The sequence below is a fragment of the Canis lupus genome, chromosome 10 (genome assembly GCF_003254725.2).
Source record: "Canis lupus dingo isolate Sandy chromosome 10, ASM325472v2, whole genome shotgun sequence".
Lineage (NCBI taxonomy): Eukaryota > Metazoa > Chordata > Mammalia > Carnivora > Canidae > Canis > Canis lupus.
Window position 1 is genome coordinate 6,337,231 of NC_064252.1, and position 23,226 is coordinate 6,360,456.

General features: G+C 39.7%; 1 long non-coding RNA gene across 1 annotated transcript in view; it reads right to left on the reverse strand.

Annotated features, from left to right (window-relative positions):
• The window catches only part of LOC112677817 (uncharacterized), a 33,028-nt gene that overhangs the window by 1,598 nt on the left and 8,204 nt on the right, over nucleotides 1–23,226 (reverse strand). The window contains exon 3 of the long non-coding RNA XR_003147210.3: nucleotides 1,099–1,194. This is a non-coding gene — a long non-coding RNA (uncharacterized LOC112677817). The remainder of the gene's footprint in view (nucleotides 1–1,098; nucleotides 1,195–23,226) is intronic.

The following is a 23,226-nucleotide window of genomic DNA, read 5'->3' on the forward strand; positions in this document are numbered from 1 at the left end:
CCTGATCAAAGTCAATAAAAAAAAATCCAATAGTACAGAACTATAAATGAAAAACTAAAAGACGCCAAAAATTTCCCCAGGGGATCACTACTGTTAATATTTTCCCTGTGTTTCCAAAACTTTTCTCAAATAGGATATACGGTATGATTGAATTTGGTAATATTAGCCAGATTTGTGAACCAAAGTTTTGTAGAGAATTCTTGTTTCTCTATCACCTGAGTATTGTCTGTCATGGGAAAGTGTTGATATATCTTTAGCTTTGCAAGGCTAGTTCTGCAAAAACACAGGCAAGCAGACTTTCATACCTGTTCTCCTTTGAATATTTCTTTAAAAAAAAAAGATTTTATTTATTCATGAGACAAAGAGAGGCAGAGACATAGGCAGAGGGAGAAGCAGGCTCCCTGTAGGGACTTGATCCCAGGACCCTGAATATTTTTTTCTTTGAATATTTTTATAGTGTAAGAGTTCATCACTAATAAATCTGTCTTTATACCTACCTCTAAGACCAGTGTCGCATCACAGGATTTTCCAGAGAAATATTTTCCTCTTAATTTAGGGCAGCCCCAGGGGGAAAAAAAATGCCTTTCGTACCTATTACAAATTCAAATTTGGGAGTATCTGTGCTCCCAGCTTTAGATTAGTGATTGCCTGAATTCAAGTGATGTCGTAAACAGGAATTGAGAGACCCTCAATGATACACACTATATGTACGTCCCAATCATCAATAGATATGCTTCACTTGTCTCTTTCATAGTTTCTTTCCCCCTGGAAAATGGGGGTTTGAAGACTTTAACAGAACATTCATTTAGGGGATAGATACATGGACCTTATACTTGGTTGCTCTTCATATAAATACAGTCTCATTTCTAAGCCTCTAATACCATAGCTTTGACCACACAATGTGCCATCAATAAGACTGTTTTCAAGGGGAAAAAAAAGATCTGGATAATTTCTTCAATGAAAACATCACAGGTTCCTTAAATATTTAATTACAAAAGGAAAAACAACACCTTACAGTAGAATAACCTGGCGGACATAATGTAAAACAAGTGGTCCAAGTTAATATCACCAGTAGTGAGAACTATTAATGACCTGTACCTGCTGTCAGCATGCAGTGAAAAGGGCACATCCCTTATGTGGTATGCTTCCCCAAATCCTTCACCTCATTATGTATCTTCAAAAGTTGTCAAGGTCCTAAAACAAAACAAAACAAAACAAAAACAGGAAAGACTGAGAAACCATCAGACTACAGACAAAGGAGACACACCACTACAGTTCTGTGACAGTGTGAATTTCTTAGTTTTGATGTCAACATTAGGGGAGGCTGGGTAAGGGGTCTGCAGGAACAAAAAAAAAAGTTTTTTTTAATCATTTTGATTCAAGTAAAAAGCAAACACTTTGGAAGTCAGGCCAGATGAAGGATGAATCCTGCCTTTCCAGGACTATCTCTCACAGCTGTAGATTCATGCCTCCCTCATGGTGCTAATCTCCTTGTGTTGTAATTGGCAGTTTACCGATGTCTTCTCATGAGGAAGTGAAGGCCTGCAGTGCAAGAACATTCTTATTATCTTTATATTTCCAGTACCTGGCCTAATGCCTAACAAGTGCTAGGGTTCGGTTGGTAAATTGTCTGAAAATCCCTGATGTTTTATTTTTTCATTAAATGAAAACATTTTATTTCTTTTAATATTTTATTTTATAAGATTTTTAAATTTATTTATTCATGACAGACACACACGCAGAGAGAGGCAGAGACACAGGCAGAGGGAGAAGCAGGCTCCATGCAGGGAGCCCGATGCAGGACTTGATCCCTGGACCCCAGGATCATGCCCTGGGCTGAAGGCAGGCACTAAACTGCTGAGCCATTCAGGGATCCCTGAGACTATTTATTTATAAATAACAATTTCCTTAGGAACCAAGAAATTTATAGCTGATCTTTGAGTACAGAATGATAAAGCATTTGCAATTTTTACATCCATCAAATCCAGAAGTTCCCTAGATTACACCCATCTGTTTTCAGAACATGTGGTACATTCAATCAACGGATTACAGCTGACCTTTCTTATTACTTTCCCACGACCCCCTTCTATAGGCTATTCTATCCCTTGACCATATTATCCTACACTGAAACCGTTGCTTTGTAAGGGCCACCAATATTGTATCAACCTGTGTCTCTTCCACATGAGTCTTCAAGCCGTATTACCTACTATAGATTAGACTCTGAAATGTGCTGATTATCAGAATACTTATAAAATGGAAAAAATAGTCACTCCAATCTCACGGAGTAGCTGCAAGAATCAGTGAGATAATAGTTATAAATATGATACAGTTAATTCCAGGGTTATCACCCTCCTCTAGTTAAATGTATCTTTTTTCCTTAGGTACTAGTTTTTAATATTAAAAATGTAAACCTTTTCCCTTTTCTTTTTCCTACTTACAACAATGAAAATAGCTATACCTACCTCCTAGGATCATTTTGATGATTAAATGGAATAATAGGAAACCTGCTAGAGTTCTTCCCGGTAAAGAATGGGTGGTTAATAAAAGTGTAATAAGTGGTGTACTAGTCTCCTTCATCTGCAGCTTTGCTCTCTGAGGCTTAATTACCCCACAGTCAACACTGATCTGGAAGCAAATGATCCTCCTTCTGACGAATCTTAAGGTCAGTAGCAGCCCAATGCAGTGTCACAACATCAGAATCATTCGCCCCACTTCATCTTATCACATGGGCATTTGACTATCTCCCACCATCACAAGAAGAGTGAGTACAGTACAACCAGATATCTTGAGAGAGAGACCACATTTTCATAACCTTTATTACAGTATATTGCTTTTGAAAAGATTTTATTCATGTATTCGAGAGAGAAAGAATGAGCAGGGAGGAGGAGCAAAGGGAGAGGGAGAAGCAGTCTTCCCACCGAGCAGGGAGCCTGATTCCACTCGGAGTGGATCCCAGGACCCTGAGACCGGGACCTGAGCTGAAGGCAGATGCTGAGCCGACTGAGCCACCCAGGTGCCCCTACATTATGTTATGATTATTCTACTTTACTATTCTTATTGTTAATCTCTCACTGAATCTAATTCATAAATTAAACATTATCATATGTATATGTGTATAGGGGAAAATATAGTAAGTATAGGGTTAGGTACTATCCACAGTCTCAGGCATCCACTGGGGTCTTGGGATGTCATATCCCCCTTGGATAAGGGGGATCTACTGTACTGACAGCATCAGTGTATCCAACTGGGAGAGGGGGGTTGATACACATTGTTTCCAATGCTCTCAGCCGACATTATAAGTTAAACGTTGTTTCTAATGCTCTCAACCAAGGCTACCACTTACAATCCACAAAACTGAGGCTGGGAAAAGATAAATGATTTGCTCAAGACCACACAGCTAGGAATGAAGACACCCTGTTCCATTGAGTACTTTCTTTGACATTCCAACAAATAGAAAGTTTATTTTATAAATGACATTTTGGGGGGAATCCCTGGGTGGCTCAGTGGTTGAGCGCCTGCCTTCAGCCCAGGGCGTGATCCTGGAGACCCTGGATCGAGGCCCGTGTCCAGCTCCCTGCATGGAGCCTGCTTCTCCCTCTGCCTGTGTCTCTGCCTCTCTCTCTCTCTCTCTCTCTCTCTGTCTCTCTCTCTCTGACTATCATAAATAAAAAAAAAAAATTTAAAAATCTAAAAAAATAATAAAAAATAAATGATTTTTTTCTACCTTTTCTGCACAACGATCTGGTATTTCAGTTATCTTGAGGATTTTGTAAATTTTCTTTGCATTTGCACATAAAACCCCTTAGCAACCTTAAATAAGAATGTCATAAGTATAATAATGTTATTTGGAAATGGTTCCAACTTCTAAACAAATGACTTCCCAGGAAGGTTTTTATTTTTTTTTCAAGTTTTTATTTTCTTTCTAATTAGTTAATGTGCAGTGTTATGTTAGTTTCCGGTGTACAGTAATTTAACACTTCTAGACAGAGCTCATTTCTAAGTTGGGAGTTGCCTGGGTCATACTAAGGTTGTATAAAAATTCTAAATTCTATTCAACTGAAAATATCTTTTTAAAAATTTGAAATATTACCAATCTGTTTCTAAACCTTGCCATATACATTTCTCTTTTCAAATATGATTTATTCCCTGCTTTCTTGCAATTTTAAAATTCCTGCCTATTAGGATTATTTTTACAAGATAATAGTGGCCAAAGTAGCCAATGAAGATTGTTTACTGGGTGGGAAAATTGGCGTTTGCTCAAAGAAGGGCATGTCGTTTGCAAAAATTCAGAAATCAAGCAACTAAAGACAGCTTCTTGACTAAGAACTATAAACTCAAGTTACTTTTATTCTCTCAAAAGATCATTCTTGTTCTATGCAAGTACATGTGACAGCTATTTCCGATGTCTGGAAATGCAGAATTAGTTGCTTTGTCCTTTTTATCATCAACTGCATTTTGAATCAAAGTAGACTTTTTAGGCTAAAATAAAGTGGAATGTCATGGCAAATAATCTCATATTTTATTCAAAAGCAAGATCCCATCCCACCCCAGTTACCCTGATGATGCTTTCATCATGAACACACCCTGCTTTCAGCAAGTTCTTCCTTTTGTCTATTTTGGTGAATTTTAAAAATTAATTTCTTGTCTCAGTTCTCCTCTAATTGCTTCAACTGTGAAAAAAAATTCGCTTATCAGATTGCACTGAACTAGCAGCAGCAGGATCACCTGTTAGAACAGTACATTCTCTGGCCCCATCCCAGATCTAGTGACTCAGAACCCCTGGGAGTGGGGCCCAACAATCTAGTTGAATAAACCCACCAGGGGTTTCTCATAAAAGCCATTTGAGGGGCACCTGGGTGACAGTCGGTTAAGTGTCTGGCTCTTGGTTTCAGCTCAGGTCATGCATGATCTCAGGGTCACGCATCGAGTCCCTAGTCAGGCTCTCCACCCAGTGGGGAGTCTGCTTGAGATTGTCTGCCCTGCCCTCTGCTCGTGCATGCTCTCTCTCTCTCTAAAATAAATAAATGAATATTTTTTAAAAATTGAGAAACTCTGACATGGGTAAATGTGTGCTATTTACTTAATGGACAGGCAGACATGGACGTGCAGGGAACATATCAAATAAGAAAATAGAGCAGTAAAAAAAAAAAAAAAGAAAGAAAAGAAAAAAAGAAAATAGAGCAGTACCTGGGTGGCTCAGTCAGTTAAGCATCCGACCCTTGGTTTTTGGCTCAGGTTGTGATCTCAGGGTCATGAGATCAAGCCCCACTTTGGGCTCTGAGCTCAGCATGGAATCTACTGGAGATTATCTCACTCTCCCTCTGCTCTGCCCTCTGCTCTTTTTCTCTCAAAATTAAAAAAAAAAAAAAAGGAAAGTAAGAGTTGGCATAAAAGCTCTGAACTAGATTTATTCAGATGCCTATGAACTGTCCTTTTCTGTTTGATTTCTATAGGCTTATGTTAGTGTAAAACCCTACGTACATTTGCTGGGGGCAGATATATGAATTCTTCAGCACATGGGAAGCTGTAGAGAAAGAAGTAGGATTGACCACTGTCCCCGTCATCTCCCAGGCTGGAGTACCCAACAGGCAGTCTGTTTATGCACATGTCTCTGTCTTGTGCCAAGCAGAGGCAGAAAAAAAAGTAAGATATGAATATATTTATATAGGTAAGCACATTTATAAAAATATAAATTTTAGAGAAATAAATATATATATATAACATATTTTTTGAAATCTATATTTTGGTAATGTTTTTTGAAAAGTCCTTATTAGAAAAAAATAAAACATTTTTGGCCTTCCTGGTACTTGCTGTATGGTTTTGGGTTGTTTCTGGTTTAACTGCTGGGATTGGGCAGGAGATACAATCTTTCAATGCCTGAGGACTCACAGGGTTTTAATGGGACTTAGAATTCTCCACTTGTGTATCTCCCAGACACCTCAAATTCAATATATCACAAATAAGATTCATTATCTTCCCCTGACTCTGCTTCTCCTTCTTCTGAGACTACAGTGTCAGCTAATGACACCAGGATACACCTACCCTGTCTAGACATCTGGGAGGTTCCTCTATTCCTTCCCTCTCATCCTCCCCTATCAGTGTGTCAATCAGTTTGTTGATCCTGTCTTCCAAGTACCTCCTGAGTCTGTCTCCCCCTGACTATTCCACAACGACTAATTTTGCTCAGGTCTTCATTATTTCATACCCAGACTCCCACAGCAGATTCCTGCTGGTGCGTGTGAGGTGCTGTCTTCCACATGGCAGCCAAAAGGAGCTTTCGAAACCCAGGCCCTAGCGATGTTGCCTGGCACTTCTAAACTCTTCAGTTGGCCATTTGTTTAGACTCCTCACCATGAGCCTTCATGATGTGATCCTGATTACCTTTCTACTCACAGGTCAGTCTTGTGTGCATTCCAACAACCCTTTGCTTCAGCCTTACTTGTCATTTCTAGAATCTGATGGTCCTCACCCCACCTGGACAGGTTGTATTCTTTGGCCTGAAATGCTCCAAGCCCTTCTTCCTGCCCTGCCCACCCACATCCAGTGGTTAGCTCCTATTTTTTCATGTTCCTACATCACTTTAGTGGTTAAGAGCTTCCTTCTCTATACTCCCAAAGCTCCTGTACATAACTCTATCCCTGGTTATAGAATATCGCATTGTGTTCAAATTATCTGATTCCTGGGGTGCCTTGGTGGCTAAGCTGACTGTTGATTTTGGCTCAGGTCATGGTCTCAGGGTTGTGGGATCCAGCCCTGTGTCAGGCTTTGCTCTCAGAGGGGAGTCTGCTCAAGGATGCTCTCCCTCTGCTCCCATCCCCTCTGTGCACTCTCTCTCTCTCAAAATAAATAAACCAATCTTTTAAAAAAATTATCTGACTCTTGCAATGTAAGATAACTGAAAAAAGGGGGCTGTTTCTTTTTCCTCTTTACATCTATGTTATTTACCATACATTATATATATTAAAGGTTGAATACATGAATGAATAAATAATTATGGTAAAGAAGGAATGACAAGAAGAAGTGTCTCATTTAAAGGCCATATCACAGGGATTTTAGTAGTATTTTCCAGAATAAAAGAGGATAGAGCTGAAAGGTTCTTAAACCTAGGTTGGTGTCCATAGCATCCTAATTTTGATGTCCAGAAGTTACCAGATTTAATATAAATGTCCTCATTATACAAGTCAGGTGATTCATACATTGAAAAGCATTATGTTTAATACCTCTAGAAAACAAAACTGTGTTCTAAATTTGCATATGAAAGTATTTCAAATGCCCCTATACTTCATGTCTTTGATCTTTCTATTAAAGCATTAATAAATATGTAGGAAATGTCTGTTACTAGTTTTTTTCTATTTGAAATTCAGAATCAGTTTTCATTAATACGGTGGTTTTTCATGGATACCATACATCAATGTTTTCTATCTGAAAATAACTATCTTATCTCACCAATTTGTTCTTTCCCAGTAAATTTTTGTTTCCAGTGTTTTGCTTTTGTTCTTGAAAACGATCAATAGAAAAATATTTTCAGAAGTTACCAAAGGTGGCAAAGCATGACAGTTAAAACTTAGCTTTTTAAAAAACTACCTGGTTAGCTCAGTCGGGTGTTTGTCTTCAGCTTAGGTCATGATCTCGGGGTCCTGGGATTGAGCCCTATGTCGGGCTCCCTGCTCATTGGAGAATCTGCTTCTCTACCTTCTTCTCCCTCCGCCCCTCCCCCCTGTTCGTGCTCTTTTTCTCTCTCAAATAAATAAATAATAAATAATAAATAAAATCTTTAAAAAATAGGACTAATTTGGGTTGTTCTTTAATGTAGTAGGATGAGAAATGTGAAGAAGCTTACTAGCAATTACTGCTTATATGTGTCAGAGCACATACAATACTGTGACTGACAATGAGGCTCATCAGCATTAGGTATTGGAACTTTGTAGAATAATTCAGAATTTTTTAAATCTTTGAGATATTCTAGAATAACATATTTAAAGTGCCTACCATGTACCTAGCACATAGTAGGCATTTAATAAATGGTGGCTATAATTTTGAGTGAGAACTCCATGTGTGAAAGTCAATTAAGACCTTGTTTCTAGCCTCTGGATACTTCACAAACAACAAAAAGAGTAGATAAGACAAATATCAATTATGCAATCAAAGATAACACTCATTCCTCATTTTTCTGCTGAAGAGAGTTCCACAGGAATGCAAAAATATCACTACTATTTTTCCACAGGGAAATGACAGATGACTTTTAAATCCTCTGTTGATATTCTCACTGCTTTTCTTGTGTGTATGTGTGTGTGTGTGTGTGTGTGTGTTTTAATCTGAATGCATCATAGCAGGAGCTGGACATTAAAAATGTGAAAGTTAAGAAGTTCATTTACTATGTCCCAGATCCACATTTCCATCCAGTAATGAGTACTACCTTTTCTTTTTGCCCCTGTCGCAGCTACCCAGAGAAGCCTTTTCAACAAATTAGTTAATTCCTACCATCTTTCTCCTTCATCTCACTCCACGAAAGGTGTGTTCTAGAAAGGGAGTTCAGAGAGGGGTAGCCTTGCTGCTCTAAGTCTGAAGCAATGAATGAAGTGGACCAAGATTCTCTCTTGAGGCTTCAGTGTTACTCCACTTGTTTAGTTGAAAGATTCTAACTCCGTACTTGAACTAGATTCATAGAAAAGTAAAAAATTCATTCCAAAGGCATGTACAACTGATTTGGGGTTATACATACCTAGAGGTCCCTGATTTTCATCTCTTAGTACAGAGTACATTTAATTGGGAATCAAAACATTTGTTGTTAGCCTTTTTTTTTTTTTTTTAAATATTCTCATCATTAGTGAAAGATCAGTACCTGGCAAATATGAAAGACCAAGGATATTATTCACCAAAACAATTCTCTGGTGGGAAAAAATCAGAGCAAATATTAACTCAAAGACTTGAGTCGTTATTTTTAAGTCATCATTCTCATTATACGTGGTATGGAAAGATGAAGGGCTTTTGAAAAAATGAACACATTTTTTTGCCACCATTTACTGTTTTTTTAAAATAAACACCTGAGTACTGAATTTTAAAAGGGCCCCTTTAGGGGCACCCAGGTGGCTCAGTCAGTTAAGCTTCTGCCTTCAGCTCAGGTCATGATCCCGGGGTCCTGGGATTGAGCCCCAAGTGGGGCTCCTGCCCAGTGGGAGTATGCTTCTCCCTCTCCCTCTGTTCCTCTCCCTCTGACCTTACCCCCTCCCCCACCCCGCTCCTGTGCTTGCTCTCTCTCTCAAATAGTCTTTTTTAAAACCTCCTTTTTCTGTAATTTGAAGGAATTCTTTTGTCTAGTGTCCTGTAATGTTCATTGCTTTTCCTTTTACAAATTCTTTAAAATTTTCCATTTATCAAGCAAGACTGATTGTTTTTCCATGATTTTAGTAAAAAAAATGAATGAGATTTTCTTTTATTTTTTGAATTGTGTTCTGATTATCCTCTGTGTTAGAAAAGATCACCATTCTAAGATTGTTCTCTCCTACTCCAATGCTTCCTGGAGTGATTTTGTTCATTCTTTGTCTTGAGGGATAGTGTTGGGTTTTCCTTTCCTCTGTTTTCTACTAATCCCATCTCTGTCCTACCTCTTTCTTAGCAAAAGCATCTTTCTTTGGGAACACATATCTGCTTCTTTGTTTTAGCTTGGGGTCCCTAAGGAAGACTCCACTGCTTTGTCAGCTGCCCAAATCCAAGGCCAGATTACAGGATGGTGGCCGAGCACAGAAGCAGCAGTTAACTCTTCAGGGCCATATTCAAGGAAAGAGCATGAACCATGATAGCCCAACAACGACTCTGTGGGGTAGACCCATTTTTCTACAGAAACAAAACAAAGGCAATTCTGGCTCCGGTCTGCCACTTTGTTAGAATTTTAAAAAGTGCTATGTGTGACCAAGGGAGATAGTATCACCCTCTTAAATAACCATGGTGTTCTTTTGAATTGGGTCCACAAACATTTGCATAATGTCAGAACACTCTGTAGAGGAGTTACTGGCATGTGTCGTCTGTCAATAATGAGGAACAAAAATATAATTCTGATTGTTGTAAAACATTTGGCTATCTTAAATTACAAAGAACAGTGATTACAGCACCCTGGTTTATTTCACTGAAGTTTACTGTCAATGACTAGATTAAACTAAATATGTATTAATGTTTTGGCCAAGTAGACAGTATGTCTGTTTTTCTTTCAGGGAAAGATTTTTGGGTCACATAGAAAATAATAATAAAATCTTAACGTCAGGTACAGTTGAGAACAAACAAATCCTATCTTTGCTTTGGAGAATGCCAGAAACAAATGTGCCATAGATAAGCAAGTTTGTCCTCTATGCTTTCCCCCTAATCGTACCCACTTCTATCCCCAGGGACCATCCCCAAACCCTGCATTTGGAGACCAGTCTTTCCCAAGCTCTTGCCCTCTCCTGCTTCCTTGTTTATTCAGACCTTTGTCTCAACTCTTCCTTCCTCTTCTCCGAGCCCAGTCATCTGAGTCTTGCACCCTGATGACGAACTGGGTCACCAAATCTCTGCTATTCTGAGCAGGACAGAAAATTATGAGCCACATTCTCAGAGCTGAAAATATGTATCTGGTATGTGGGACAACCATATCCCCCAGGTCATGATCAAAATGCAACCTTATTTTTGTTTCTCACAGCCCTTTAAAACTGGGGATAGAAGGGAGATAATTTTCCCCAATCTTTATTAAGACAAATTATTACAAACTTGGAACAAAAGGCAAGAGGGTGGTTATCTGCTCTCTCTCTATCACACCTGAGTGTTGTCTCACAGGCTCAGACAAGGATTACTTCCTTTTCTAGGGGAGCATGCCGTTGTTCCCTATTGTTGATTAGGGCCCATACTTTGCGATAACACTTGTTCACTTTTAGATTTTTGCTCAGTAGAGATACAAATGATTTCCATCTGATAGGAAAAACAGATTCAAAGATTATGATTTTTATTGCCCTGTAGGAGTTTAGCCATTTTAGTTTCTAATCTCTCAGTCTTCTAATATCCTATCCTCACTCACTTCCTATAAATATTGTTTCTCAAATGCTCATTGACCCAGCATTAATATCCTTCTAACTCTCTCACCAATGAGTTAAATAAATCTTGACACGTGTTTATTCCGTGCTTATATGAGAGACATTCAAAACCAAGTTAGAAAATAATCTCATTCAGGGACACCTGGGTGGCTCAGCGGTTGAGCGTCTGCCTTCGGCTCAGGTTGTGATCCCGGGGTCCTGGGATCAAGTCCCACATCGGGTTCCCTGTGAGGAGTCTGCTTCTCCCTCTGCCTGTGTCTCTGCCTCTCTCTGTGTGTCTCTCATGAATAAATAAATAAGATCTTAAAAAAAGAAAGAAAATAATATTCTAATTTCCTGTTATATTTACCTTGAAATTTACTGGAAATAAGCAAATATAGAGGCAGGGATTTTACTTTGCAGGAAGAGAGTCTCTCCCATGTCAGGAGAAACCTTGTAATTGAAACACATCCAACAGGCAATTACTTCTTCAGTCCATGAGTAAAGTTGGCTTTGCAATAAATGCAGAAGCTTTATGAATGTGGCCCTTTCCCAGCAGAGGCATACATTTTTCCTTCACACATGTGGTAGCTATATGTGTAGATATGTGTACTTATCACAGGCTTGGGATGGTACATGCGTCTATCTCCTCAACTTTCCTTTTTTAAAAAAAAAAAAAAAAGATTGTATTCATTTATTATAAGAGACACAGAGAGAGAGGGAGACACAGGCAGAGGGAGAAGCAGGCCCTGCAGGGAGCCCGACGTGGGACTCGATCCCAGAAACCTGGGATCATGCCCTGGGCCAAAGGCAGGCACTAAACCACTGAGGCACCCAGGTGTCCCAGCTCCTTAGCTTTCCTTTGATATTTATTAACTCAACATCAGGCATTGTGCTGGGTGCTGGAATGTACAATGGTGAACGAAACAAGCGTGCCCCAACTCTTCAGAAGCTATAGGAAACTGTGTGTCAGCTTTATCACATTCTCATTTCCCTCTCCTCCTCCCTTACCTTTGACTTAGAGAACTCTTATGTGACTGAATAGGTTTTCACAAGCTTCTGACTTTTTCCTCAATACGCCCTGGTCTCTCATCTTGTGCTTTTTGGGGAGTTGTGACTCCCCTACAGTAGACTAACCGTGGAAATGATTAATCTCTGTACTACTTCCTTCACCTCTTTGGGATTATATTGGAGAAACAATCTTTTTTGGAAAACCTTGGTTTGAAGACCAACACTTCTTTTTATTATTATCTTTATGACCTGGGCAACTTACTTAATTTCTTTGAAACTTGGTTTCTTTAAGCACATTTAGGACTAATAAAGTCCAGCTAATATTGTTGTATTAACTGAGATGATGTCTTCACAGCGCTGACAGGAAGGGGAAGTAGGTTTCCTTAATTGGACTTCCCTAGGACCTTACTCTCTCTTCATTCTCTTTTTGAGGCACCTTTCCCAATTTGGGCACAGGGCTGAGGTTTATTATCAATACAGATTTTTCTCTGATGTTCCTAAAGCAAGGTGTACAAAAGTCATCCTTTGTAGTTACCATTTGGAGCATGAGATGACTCATCCTGGTTTCATACAATTAGATTATGGCTATGCTCTTTACTCACATTCCCAATGACTACTTAAGTAACTGTGCCACCTCACAGAAATGAGCCAGACTGCTGTGCTTTTTCTTCCTTTCTCCCACTAGACCTCTTCCGGTGATTATTGTTTTATTTTTTTTTTCATTTATTTATTTATGATAGAGAGAGAGGGGGAGGGCAGAGACACAGGAGGAGGGAGAAGCAGGCTCCATGCCGGGAGCCTGATGTGGGACTCGATCCCGGGGCTCCAGGGTCGCACCCTGGGCCAAAGGCAGGCGCCAAACCGCTGAGCCACCCAGGGATCCCCTGATTATTGTTTTAGAATGCTTATGAAGACTCACAGGTCTTTAGAGATCACTAAGAAATTTCTTGGAATGGAACAAATAATATAGTTAGCTGTTAATCACAAAGTTAGCCCAGGATTTGTTCAATAAGCACCACACATGTGACAATTTGTGACCAATCATTGACTAAGTGGTGTTTCTGAAGGGGAAATAGAAAGTACTATGGCCTTCATGAGGCATCATGACACTTGATTGTATCAGTACCTCCTGGTTTCAACTCCAAAGCATCATTAGACTCATAGATGTTAACTTCCACTGCACCCCTAGATTAACATCAAATTGGTCTAGTTTTCTGCCTATCTCTCATTTCTTCTTCTCCACCCAATTCATCAAGAGTCATTGAACCCTTCATAAGGGGAACAATTAGACTTATATAATCCCCACAGGACCACAAGAGATCAATGCCCTTGGATACTACTACCACTGGTCATTAAAACTATAGTTATAACTGCTCTCACTGGACCTTGGCAGAATGAGATTCCTCATAAAAAGGTAAATGGACAACTGTTAAAGGTATTAGAGATCATCTAGGGTCAACCTGATGTTTGATTTTTCTGGTTAATTCTTTTAAATTATTTAAACCTTTAAAAAATGAATGTGTAAGAATCATCTTTAATAAAAGCAATTAATATGGCTAATCTGGTTAAAGTCAGGGTAAGGGATGTAGAGCCCTACTTAGCCAGGCCTTCCTCACCTGGGTCATTTCTGAAGACTCTATGCACTGCACACGTCACAGTCTAAAAAGCACTAATCTAGGTCAACCCCTAGATTTTGCAGAGGAGAAAGGTGAGGTCCAGAGATACGAAAAACTTAATTAAGATTGCATAGTAATTAGTGGTGGATTTTATTCAGACTTTATTCAAGGTTTTCTGTTTTTTGTTTTTTTTATCATTGTTTATACCATCCTGCCACTTTGTGTGTGCTTTAAGATTGTTTATTCATGAGTGACACAGAAAGAGCAGCAGAGACACAGGCAGAGGCTCCTTGTGGGAGCCTGACACAGGGCTCAAATCCAGGACCCTGAGATCATGACCTGAGCTAAAGGCAGATGATCAACCACTGAGCCATCCAGGTGCCCTCATTCTGCCACTTTGTTTGATGACTAAATAGTACTAGTAAGCCAGCACAAAGGTGAGGCAGTAAGGTGCTCAGGGTGCAAAATTTAAGGGGACGCTCTCTCTCAGGTCTGTGCAAGAGCTGATTCTGTACTTGCAATGGCTTGAGAGTGAGTCCTTCCTTAAATTTTGTGCCTCAGTTGTTTTGTTTGCCTTTCTAATCCCAATTCTGCCTCTGCTTATATTTAATATAATAAACATAAGTATTTCTATATACAAACATTCCATGTGAACCTTCTACCTATTGTTTCTTGCCCTCTTTTTCTTCCCCACTAGACTGTGAATCTTGGAGAACAAGGGCATTGCCTTTCATCCTTATATTCCCAGGGTTCGCTTTGGTATATAGGAAATAGAGTACTGGATATGTAAATAGAATGGACAGATGGGTAGATTAAATTTATTTTTTATGTAGCCTTTCTTGACACCTTAAATCCACTCTGACCTCTCCATCCTCAACTCCTAACACATTACCTGTCTAACTTAATTCACGTTTAATCGTGTATACTGACATAATTTGACTATGTAACTCTCGTGTTTAATTTTCTAAATTTGGGACATCTGGGTGGCTTGGGGCATGATCCTGGCATCCCAGGATCGAGTTCCACATTAGGCTCCCTGCATGGAGCTTCCTTCTTCCTCTGCTTGTGTCTCTGCCTCTCTTTCTCTCTCTGTCTCTCATGAATAAATAAATAAAATATTTTTTAAAATCTTTCTAAATTTAACTATAGCCAATTAAAACTCAGCTAGTTAAGAGCAAAAGTCAGTTCATATTCTTTTGATAAAGATTTATTTATTTATTTGAGAGAGAGAGTAGGGAAGAGAGCAGAGAGAGAGAGAGAATCTCAAGCAGGCTCCATGCTGAGTGCAGAGCCTGACTCAGGTCTCAATCTCACGACCCTGAGATCATGATCTGAGCTGAAACCAAGAGTTGGAGGCTTAGTTGACTGAGCCACCCAGGTGCCCAAAGCCAATTAATATTTAAAATTACCTTATCAGCTAATAGAACATTCTGCACATTTGATGCATGTAGCAAATGGTTGTTCAATGTATGAATGAAAAATAAAGGAATGAATCAATTTTTGTTCAGCATTTTCTCAGCTGAAAACAGGGTTCACAAAATTTGCTCTTTATAAGTCCTAACTTGCTTACTAATCAGTTAAGTGACCCTGCACAAATCATCTCACCATTTTGGCCTTGTTTTCTTCAGATGTAAAATGAGGAAGCGGCTTGGGTGATTCTGAAAATATCTCCAGCTCTAAAATCCTGCGAATCTATGATTTCTAGAAATCTGCCATACAAGGTTAGGAGGCCAGGTATACATTTTGCTGCTGTGAATCCACATGTCATTCTGACAGTGATTGCCTAGTTGATGGCTCGATTTTTCACTGTTTAGAGAGCCTTGAAATTATGAACAGATTGTGTGTCAAAAATTAATTTGTAATATACTATGTATATTATGATTAGACTACTTTTTGTGGTCTAGCCTGGAAATTAAATATCCAGTGTATAGAACTAATACTACTTTAAGTATACATATTTATCTGTAGCCTTATTTCTATGGGAAAGAATATTATAATCTTTTTTTTAATGATAATCTAATTAAGAACTTTAAGAACAAATCTCCCCAGATTAGTGAGTGGAGAAGAAGGAGAATGGAAAGGGATGCAATGTTCCCATGACCTTAACCACAGTACTTGAAAAAAGATCAAACAATGTACCTTCAAATTTCTATCTTGATTCAGAGTCATTAGCTTAGAGCAAGGTCAAAGTGAGTATTTTATTATTTCAAGAAGGTAAATCTTTTAAAATGGCCAATTATAACAGTATGTTCTCATGTAGCTATTTTTAGTATTTTTTCTTCTGTAAAATAAATGCAAGATTGAAAATAACTCATGAGAAATTCATTAGAATGGGGCTCCTGGGTGGGTCAGTAGGTTGAGTGTCCAACCTTGATTTCAGCTCAGGTGATGATCTCAGGATTATGATCCAAGGGTCATGAGATTGAACCTTGTGCCTGGTTCTGCACTGGGCATGGAGCCTGTGTAAGATTCTCTCCCCATCCCTCTGCCCTTCCCCTGCTACCTGCACATGTGCATGCATATAAGCTCTCTCTCTCTCTCTCTCTCAAAAAACAAACAAAAAACCAAAAAAAAATTCTTTAGAGAAATATGAGCAAACTCTTTTCTCATCTGCTTTTCCCATGATGTATTTAATTCAAGTTCCCTGTTAAAAAGCCACGGAAATTTCCTATGTAAATGATATCTATGTTTGGTGACTAAATTAATTATGTGATGAAATTGTTAATTTCTTTTAAAGATTTTATTTATTTATTCATGAGAGACAGACAGAGAGAGAGAGAGAGAGGCAGAGACATAGGCAGAGGGAGAAGTAGGCTTCATGCAGGAAGCCTGATGTGGGACTCGATCCCGGGTCTCCAGGATCACGGCCTGGGCCGAAGGCAGGCACTAAACCACTGAGCCACCCAGGGATCCCCTGAAATTGTTAATTTCTTAAGGAAAAGCATGGTTTCTTGAGGTAGTATTTGGTGGTTAATGATAAGCCCCATGCCATCATGGAATTCATTTGCTCAGAATTATGGTTTAGGCATTTCAGGTCATGGCAATGAACTAACCTTGAACATACATTGCAATTTCTCCCCAGTTCCACATTTATCCAGGTCCTGGTTCACTTGATGAATTATCACAGTGTAAAAAAGCATGCAACACTCTTTTGTTAGATCTGCCAACCTTATTATTTCACATGGCTGTCATTCCTGGTCTCTTAGATGCTGGTTCTTTCCATCTAGTTCCTATTTATCATGGTTGGCAAGTTAATCTTTCCTGAAAACAATTTCTTTATTAGTCTTTGTTTTTCTCTTTAAAGATTTTATCTATTTATTCATGAAAGACAGAGAGAGAGGCAGAGACATAGGCAGAGAGAGAGACATCCCCTGTGGGGAGCCTGATGTGGGACTCGATTCTAGGACCCCGTGGCCCATGACCTGAGCCAAACAAAGGCAGACGCTCAACCACTGAGCCACCCGGGTGCCCCATTAGTCTTTAGTTTTATCTACTGCTTTTAAATCAAATCTGAAGCTTTCAGGCATGATTTCAAGTCCTCTCTACCTCCACCATCTGGCTTTTCCATGTCTGTTCAACATCATTTATCCCACCTTGCTGTCCCCTGGCCTCAATCCGCAGTAGACAGTATCCTGTCTTTGTACTGGAACTTCATGAGAAATAGGTGAGACCCTGGGCCACGTCCTCCAATGCCTGACCTGCTTTGCCCTTTCTCTCAACATCTAGATTGCCTAAGCACTTCTCTCAGGGTACTGTGCAATAATAGATGTGATAACAATATTATTACGGAGTACTTTCTATGTCAGGCACTAACTTATTTTATATATCTCATCTCTGCTAAAACAATTACATGACTAGGTCGATATGGGTATTATTATCTCCATTTTATAGACAAGAAAATCAAGGCTCAAAGAATGAAGAGTCTTGCATAGTCATACAGCCAACAAATGCCAGAGCCAGGTGTTGGAAGAGGTCATTGAGAGGACATGGAATATAGGTACTGCTCTCCTTAGCCTGAGAGCATTTCAAAATGCTCAGTGAGAGAAAATGCTCATTTCAAAAATGCACAGTGAGAGAGTAATGTGTTGTGGAGACCATCTGGATTATCTACAAAACTGAACCCACTTAAGGCCCTATATAAACTCTTAAGATTTGGTAGGTAGGTACGGAGGCCTACTTGTCTTGTGGCCGCCCAAGACAAGTGTCATATGTAAGTTCCTTTGTTAAACCTGCCACCTGCTAACCTGGAGTGGTCTACCTCTTTCTTTTGTCTCTCGTTGCCTTCATTGTATGGGAGCAAGTTTCATATTTCACCTGGGAAGCTCCTGAGGTTTCAAACCAACACCAGAATTCAACCAGTTGATAGGACTCCAAAGCCTTTGATCTTAACCATTATACCTTGCTGGTTCCCACAGAGACTGTGCACTGTGAGGAATGCAAGGATGTAAAAGACCCAGTGTCTGTGCCACAAAGTTAACTCGAGTCTGGTAGATAGACACACAAATCACTATCCTATGAGGCATTGTGTGAAAAGTACTGGAAAAATCAGCCTAAGTTGGAGTAGCTGTTCGAAGGTAGGGGAAGGCTTTCCAAAGCTATGATAATTATCTTTGAAAGATAGGTAGCATTTTAATGTATATCTGAACCTTTCAAATTTACATGTAATTTTATTCTGTCATGCATTGCTTATTTTTTTAAATTTTTATTGTTCTTCAGCTAACAAAGTTTTTTTAAAGAAACGTTTATGTCTTACGCACCTGTATTTCCCAATATCACTCAGTATAGTGTAACATACACAATAAATGATAAACAATTTGTGATTAATCATCTAAGGATAAGATTTATTCATGAAAACTATTAGGTCAGGTTTTCTCACATTTCATTTTACTAAACACCATTCTCTCTTACATGTTTTTACAGCAGCCTGTATTTTACCTTCATTACATTCATCAACTTTCAAATATTCATTTCATGTGCGTCTTCTCTACTAGACTGTAAATCCCACGTAAATTCAGGTACTGTGTGTGTCCTGGATGGCACTGAATCCCAGGTGCTTGCAATGTGTGCACATGGTAGGTGCTCAATAAATTTTGGTTGAATGAATAAAATAGGTGTCTCAAGGTACTCTTTCCAAGAGGGCTTCTTTGGTCTAGTGAGTTTAGGAAAAGTTGTATATTATGCCATCCACTGGGATATTCACAGTTACATATCAGCGAATGCAATCGCCAAAAAGCTTGCAGTAAAGAAATCTGCTTAAAGTTGACTGTATAATTTCTTAAATCGACTGAAGAACCACTTCTCCCCCTTTTTCCCTGAGAAACATCTGTTAATATCCTGTGAAATCACTATTGAGCAGACACTCTTAGGAAAGCCATTTTGGGGGGGGGGGGAATCTGGATCCAGCATTTGTCATACAATGTTGTTATCGACTATAGATTCCAAGAAATGTACTCTTTTCTTGATCCTTTCCCAGCCAGAGGGACTGGGAATTCTAAAATGTGGAAACCAGGATGATGCTAACCTAAGGTAGCTTCAGTATCTAACAAAGGTAGGTGTTCCATGCTTTTATTCCCCAGCATGTGAGAACTGAATGCTTTTATTCAAAATAGCCTGCCTGATTGAGAAGGGTTATTTTACTCGTCTGTCTCCAATATTTAGCCACGAGCTTCACATTTTTCTGTAAGGACTGTGGGAGAACTAACTTCACAGGGTTCACAGAGTAATAACAATAAGGGTAAAAGTTGAAAGCTATGTTTTTGAAGACAGGTTAAATGAATTAAAATGATTTTACTTCAACATAATCAGAAATTATAGACTATGTAGGAAGATGATAAATATGAAAAGTACAGAGGAGGGAAAGTAGAGTGTATGGGCATAAAGAAAGGTAGGCTGTGATCTTAAATAGATTGGTCATGGTGGACCTCACTGAGAAGGTGATATATGAGCAAAGATTTGAAGCCCTTGAGAGAGTTTATTTGGGTAAAGAACATGTTGGCCAGAAGGAATAATTAAAGTCTCTACATCAAGAATGTGTTTGTTGAGTAAAAAGGTCAATGTGGCTGGCCACTGGGGCATGGAGGACGGATCCTATAGAGCCTTTTGACCATGATAAGGACTCTGGTTTTCACTTGGGATAAAATTGGCAGCCACTCGAGAATTTTGAGCAGAGGGCTATTATGTCTGACGTTTTAAAAGGATCACTCTGGCTTAGGAAGATGGGAGTAGAAGCAGGCTAATGAGTTAGGGGGTGAACTCTGGTGTGAGATCACCAAAAAATGATTCCAGGTATGTTTCCTGGTTACTCAGTACCTATCCTTTTTTTTTTTTTTTTACTCAGTACCTATCTTGAACACTAGTTTCCATTACCATGTTTCCATGCCTTAAACCTGAGCTTATTAGTGACTATATTCCTGCCACCCAACACCTTCTTTTCTTAGCGCCTCCTGCTCCTGGAACCTGTTGCCCAACTTTCTTAATCTCCCTGAGCACCGAAACATCTATAATTGGCTTGCTTTTTCCCCAGGCCTTGGACTCAGTTTGGGCTTCTGCCCAAAGCTTTCCTTTTCCCATTATCAAACCCTCATATTCCAGAGCTTTTTACTATTTGTCCTCTTAGACTAACTTTAGGTTAATTGACTTGACCACTTAAAATTTAAAACCATGTGATTCTCCATGAGGAGAAGGGGAGCATGCTACAGGGACATCTGTGCTGACAAAGACATTCAAGAGGCCTCCATATCTTTCTCAGTCGTGGTGGGAGAGAAAGGCGTGGTAACAGCAATCAGCTGGGAGGTCTCCAGGCAGGACAGAGTCTGATCTATTGGCCAGTGGCACTTGGGCTCAGGGAAATCTTCCCCAGGTTTTACCTTCTTCAATCTGAGCAACCTCACATCATCTTACATCTTTCCTTGCAGCTTCAAGTAAACGTACAAGGAGTCAATGGTATTACCTTAGCAATTAGATTGAAATTCCTCTGACGGTAAAAACTCCATATTAGGGAATAGTTTGTTTTTTTTTTTTTAAGGAAATCAGATTGTTTTTTTAAGATTTTTACTTATCCATTCATGAGTGACACACACACACACACACACACACACACACACACACACACACACACACAGATGCAGAGAGAGAAGCGGGCTCCATGCAGGGAACCCGACATGGGACTCAGTCCCAGGTCTCCAGGATCAGGCCCTGGGCTGAAGGTGGCATTAAACCACTGAGCCACCAGAGCTGCCTGGGAACATGTTTTGATATATGGTTAGGGTATAAGATGAGTTTGCCGATGGCTGGGGTGTCAACTGTCCCCCGGGTCTCAGAGGAAGGTGAAGCTGCCTAGCACAATGGAGAAAAAATGAAGCTCATGGTTCAGTAGCCGAGAAGAAGAAAGGGCACAGTGGAGATGAACAGAGATGGAAAAAAGAGAGGGAAGATTAAGCCATCGATTTGGAGGAAGGCACTTTAGGGCACAGTGTGACCCTCTCCATACATTATCTCCACAATTTATAATCACTGCCGAAATCTCACCCCCAGAAATCTTCATTGAATGAGGGTTGCTATGCTTCATTGAATGAGGGTTAGGAGCACCTGGGTGGCTCAGTGATTGAGTGTCTGCCTTTGGCTCAGGTCGTGATCGTGGGGTCCTGGGATTGAGCCCTGCATCAAGCTTCCCGCAGGGAGCCTGCTTCTCTCTCTGCCTATGTCTCTGCCTCTCTCTGTGTGTCTCTCATGAATTGAAAAATAAAAACGAAGAGACGGTTAATTAGTTTTGGGTTAGGGTCTTCCTAGTGTAAAAGCATTGTGTCAAGGAGATAGAACCCAAGAGACACAGAAGGCAGAAGCGCGCTTTGGGCACCTTGTTGATAATAGCCCCTAAGTGACTTCAGCTCAAATGTGATCAACAGGGTGAATGAATAAGCAAGTTATGGTAAAGCTGTGAGCTAGACTACTACTCAGCAATAAACAATGAATTACTGAGTTACTGATACATGAAACAACATGAATCAATCTAACAATGTTTATGCAAATGAAATAAGCCTGGAGGAAAAGAGTGCATTTTTTTATTTTTTTAAAGATTTTATTCATGAGAGAGAGAGAGGCAGGCAGAGAGAGAAGCCGGCTCCAGGCCAGGAACCGGACGTGGGACTCAATCCCGGGTCTCCAGGATCACACCCTGGGCCAAAGGCAGGCACCCAACCACTGAGCCACCCAGGGATCCCCTGAAAAGAGTGCATTTTTGCACAATTCTTATTTCCTAAAACTTTAGGGAATTCAAACTCATCTATAGTGACAGAAAACAAAGCAATTGGGGTACCTGGATGGCTCAGTGGTTGAGCATCTATCTTTGGCTCAGGTTGTGATCCTGGGATTCTGGGATCAAGTCCCCCATTAGGCTCCCTGCAGGGAGCCTGCTTCTCCCTCTGCCTGTGTCTCTGCCCCTCTCTCTGTGTCTTTCATGAGTAAATAAATAAAATATTTTAAAAAGAAAGAAAGAAAAAAAAAAACAGAACAATGGTTGCCGAGAACCAGGGAAGTACAGAGGAATTACAAAGGGACAGGACAAAAATTTCTTGGTGGTGAAATACATGTTCAGTGTCTCAGTTCTGGAGATGGTTTCACAGGTATAAAACCTGTGTCAAAATTTTCAGGGGTGCCTGGGTGGCTCAGCAGTTGGGCGTCTGCCTTTGGCCCAGGGCATGATCCTGGAGTCCCGGGATCAAGTCCCGTGTCTGGCTCCCTGGAACCTGCTTCTCCCTCTGCCTCTGTCTCTGCTTCTCCTCTGGGTCTCTCATGATTAAATAAATAAATAAAATATGAAAAAAATTTCAAATTGTGCACTTTAAATATATGCAGTTTATTGAATGACAATTATACCTCAAAAAGGTAGTTAAAAGAATTTTAAACTCCTTTAAGACATAAACCATGACTCTTCTTTAATAGTTCTCTGAAATGCCTGGTAAAATGCCACACACCTTCTGGGGAATAAGTAAAGATTTACTGCTAAATATTTGGACTCCATAATAGTTCAGCAGTTTCCCTATGACCATGAGGGCTAGGCATTTTCCTGATGTCTAGAGTAGTTCAATTAACATTGACTAACAGTTTTTAAGCTCCTTGTATCAAATCAAAATACGAGATGCATTTTTTTTTTAAGTTTTAAAGTCCAGTTAACACAGTGTAATATTAGTTTCAGGTGTACAATTTAGTGATTCAATACCTACATACAACACCTGGTGTTCATCACAAGTGCCCTCCTTAATCCCCATCACCTATTTCCCCCATGCCCCCAACCTGCCTCCCCTCTGGTGACCATCAGTGTGTTTTGTATAGTTAACCTTTCTTGGTTTGCCCCTCTTTCTCCCTTTGCTCATTTGTTTTGCTTCTTAAATTCCACAAAGGAGTGAGATCATATGGCATTTATCTTTCTCTATTGTATTTAGCATAATACTCTCTAGCTCTACCCATGTTGTTGCAAATGGAAAGATTTCATTCTTTTCATGGCTGAGTAATATTCCAGTGTGTGTGTGTATACACATTATAAATATACACTATATATATACACA